Here is a 4168-nt window from a genome sequence, read left to right as displayed (position 1 = left end):
TATTATATATATTGTATAATATTATATATGTATGTGTGTGTGTGTAAGTAATATATAAATAGGAATACATGTATGTATATGAGTTTGAATATTCAGCCGATCTATACTAGTCATAATTCAGAAATGGTATTGTATTCTTAGGTTTAGGATATAAAACGTCGTGCCCTAACGTATAACATATTTAGAATGCCCATTCTCTATTAGCATAACTGATTAATTATCAATTTCAAGGCCAATCTGAATATTATTGGTTGCATGTTAATTGAGCTTTGGGATTACTTGAGAAGTACACTGAACTTGAAATCAGAGTACATGAGGAACACTATTTTATTAATTTAAGAGGTTAATGTGTGTATAGGTTATACTGTTTTACTCTCTTATGTAAAACATTAGTTAATAGATAAGTAATAACTTTGCTAGGTGATACTATTTTGTAAATGTTTATAAATAAACTTTATGAGATTTACCAATCTATCATCTTCTCCACAACGCATTGCATTACGAAGGCAGTCATCATGACTACAAAAGACACCGGGAAAAGCATTATCCCTGAAAACACGAGCTGGCTGAAGGTGAAAGATTCAGGCATATCGGTGCGAGGTCTTCTGGATTTTGCTCTATCATGTAAATAAATAATTCTTGAGTATCAGGTAAAACCTTAAAATAACTCAGATAAGTAACTAAGTTGTGAATGCGATTACATCCTTGTGAAGAAAACAAAACAATTAAGAATTTATAAATATAATAATGATGAGAAGATAGTTGACCATGGATAACATATATGAGGAGAAGGTGGTTGGGGCTGTTAGAATATAACACAAATAAGTTGAAATAACTTATTTAATAGTGCCAATGTTTCGGCCAGAATTTCTAGCCTTCATCAGGGCTAAGAACAAAGAACAAGATAACAACCAATGAATATAAAAATATAAATATTTATATTTTAAAATATACATAATATGTTTATATTTTATTTTTTGTGTTCATTGGTTGTTATCTTGGTCTTTGTTCTTAGCCCTGGTGAAGGCTACATATTTTGGCCGAAACTTTGGCACTATTAAATAAGTTATTTCAACTTAAATTAAATTTACAATATTTTGTTATTCGTTATTATTATATTTGTTATTACATTCTTTGATTTTTCAGTAGCTAATAACGTTTGGTAAATTAACTATTTTGTCAGTTTAACGTGTCTTTTTTGTCAAAATTAGTTCCATAATTTATTGCTGTGGTTCTCAATTCATAAGAATTTGCGGATAGCTTAAGTTAGATATTGAACGATGTGCGTCCCACCCCTCATTCATCGTCCCACACCCTCTCGTGGCCTACCTATGGTTCACTGATTTATAGCTACTCAGTCTGCTTTATGACATTCATATGTTGGTGGTCATATGTTATTGGAGATAAATCGCAAATATAGTTGATGCCACTTGCGATGCCAGAACCCTCACCTTAACAAAGAGAGTGCGGTTTGTTTTTCTCTGTAAAATTCACGTTTACCGTCCTCATAGTAACAAAAAATAATAAATATAAATTTCTGAAATCACGATGGTCGGCAACAGGGAAGACAACGCATGGCATAGTAAAAGTGAAGCCAAAAATTGGGGGTTGGTTACGCACATGGAGTTCAAGTTCACGTTAGGTAGGTAGTTACCCCTAACCTCTCTTGAATGTGTTCTATTTAAGATAACCTTACAGGCACAACACAAGGTATCTATTGTGAATTTTAGTTTTTGGTATCGTAGTATTGTCAAGGACTGATTTTATAGATTTTTTTATTTTGAAAAGAATAACCTTCATATTGTTATGGTAATTGACTGCTGGTAAAAAGGTAAAACATTTTTATGTCAGTTATCATGCTTTATGATTGAACGATTGAAATAAATTTAACGCTTAAGATCTGATGCTAACAACTTAACTCATGCTTTCATACTAGGATAGAATAGTTAAAATTGATTTATCTTCAGTAAGGATTCCTTACTTTTATATTTTATTCAGTTCTCAAGAGTTCCTAAACATTCATTGCTTGTCTCAGATAACCAGATGGTGTCAGATAACCTACATACAAAAAGAAAAGATTTTTCGTTTTCTTTTTTAAATACCTATGCAAAGGTGAATAGTTCATAAATGTGGTAACAGATAAGATTTTCAAGTAACGATAAGCCATATTATATGAGAGACTTTAGGTTTAGACTTATGACAAATAAAAATCACACTGGACTTCAACATACTAGACCTTTTCATTTAATATCGATAACATGAATTTTGTTATTGTTAAATTACTGTTTTGAATTCAGGAATGGAAAAGACCTATAAAACACAATTTGGGTTAGCTTATTTAAGGTAGTGTTCCTTGAAATATTAAATATCATTTTTGTTTTCTTGGTACTTTCTTTAAAAAATTAATTACTCATATTTAGATAAATTATATCGTTGAGGGTAACCTATACTGCAGACTCACCTGCCCCGTGATGGCAAACACACCTTGCTGATAGCTACGAAGCCTGCTTCCAAGCGATAGTCTTGAGTTCACTGTCATTAAGTCTTCCTCTTAGCAGGTGGTAGTGTTCGATTTTATCGCTCAGGTCGCCATTTAGGTTATCATCGTTTTATAAATTTAAATAAAATATTTATTTGCCATGTGATCGTTAACACGACTCATTTAGTGGCATTCCTACCAATGGTGTTCAGGCGATCCACATAATATAAATGTCTAGAATTAAAAACACTACGGAATTAATAGATGGAATGAAATGCTTCTCTCTTAAATACCAAACTTGACATTTGATTATAAGAAATGGTGATTTAATTGGCTGAAAAAAAAAACAAAAAAAAACTTCTGAATACCAATCTAAAAACTCATATAATTCACAATGCACTCCACTGTTGATCAAGCATGTCCCTACTTTGTTCTTAATTAAAAGATAGAAAAGAAAAAAAAAATATGGATCGAATGATTGATGTATTTACCACCTAGTCTAGTCCTATGGTATTTTTTACCAAGTACTAAAAAATTTATCATTTATCGTTTTTAGGTGCTCATTACAAATTTTAACTTAAAGGTTTTAATTTTCTCGGAAGTATTTTTTAAAAAATTGGTTAGTTCAGATATTAACCAAGAGTGAATTCCCTATAACACGATGATATATTTCTTGTCCGTAGTTGATTAGATTAAATTTAAAAACAGTTAGACGAATTTCAAGATTTCGAATCGCCTACATATTGAAATAAGATAGCTATATCTGAATCAGCAAAATATTTATAGAAGGAAGGTCCATGTTCAACAATTTCAACAAATTTCAATATTACAAAAAAGGTACCGAAAAATATTACTTGACATTGGAAATCAAGTAATCAACCATTAAAAAATCATGAAGAGAATTTGTTTTTTATAGTTGAATTTAAATACTAATTCATTACGTAAATGGGCCGTTTGGATATCAGTATTTAGCAAAAAGCAGTTTCAATAATAATACTAATAATTACCGATTACAATTACAATTAAACTGGTTCAATAATTAGGTTCGATTAACAATTATACTTATTTGTAATTTAACTATATTTCTCTAATATCAAATCACAATAATTGCTTAGTAATTGTGATTGAGATTAGGTCTCGCCTTTCACTTGTGTAGAGGAGAAAATTCAAATAAACACGATTATTTTACCATAATGCTGTAAAAATGTAGACATTTATTCAATTAACCTCGATCACTTACCTCGTTTCCTATTACTACAGATATTATAATTTATATGTCAATATATATATACAGATAATATCATATATCCATTAATATATACCCAAGTTCGAATCCTGGTGTGGCTGATAATTATTTATTCTGTTACTGTGGATTCGTAAACCCTCCGGAGTCCACCCACCCTCTTAAAGTTGGTTTCACTAATTGGGGATTCTGATCAAATCACCACCTTGCATAGTGGTTGGTCTAGTACAAAGTACTGCACTCCTTCGTAAGTTGTAGCGGTACAGATTAATTATATTTTATTAGTAATTTCAAATATCAATTTTAAAAAAATTGAATAAATTGAATCCATTTAACTGTCTTATTTTGGAATGAAAATTAAAAGTCAGTAAACCACGAAAAATACTAAACTAAAAATATTCATTTTTTTTTTTTTATTTCGAAACATCAATATCAAACAATTATAT

At 30.2% G+C, this 4168-nt stretch overlaps 1 long non-coding RNA gene across 1 annotated transcript in view; it reads right to left on the bottom strand.

Moving 5' to 3' along the window:
• Positions 1 to 2664, bottom strand: part of LOC106682180 (uncharacterized) — a 5010-nt gene extending 2346 nt beyond the window's left edge. Inside the window, exons 1-2 of the long non-coding RNA XR_001343379.3 lie at positions 2462 to 2664; positions 468 to 617 (exon numbers count right to left, since the gene is read on the bottom strand). This is a non-coding gene — a long non-coding RNA (uncharacterized lncRNA). The remainder of the gene's footprint in view (positions 1 to 467; positions 618 to 2461) is intronic.
• Between the last annotated feature and the right edge of the window lie 1504 nt (positions 2665 to 4168).

The sequence above is a fragment of the Halyomorpha halys genome, unplaced genomic scaffold (assembly GCF_000696795.3).
Source record: "Halyomorpha halys isolate HHAL.00 unplaced genomic scaffold, Hhal_1.1 Scaffold394.1, whole genome shotgun sequence".
Classification (NCBI taxonomy): Eukaryota; Metazoa; Arthropoda; class Insecta; order Hemiptera; family Pentatomidae; genus Halyomorpha; species Halyomorpha halys.
The sequence above is the reverse complement of the archived record's forward strand: the minus strand, read 5'-3'. Positions and strand labels throughout refer to the sequence as shown.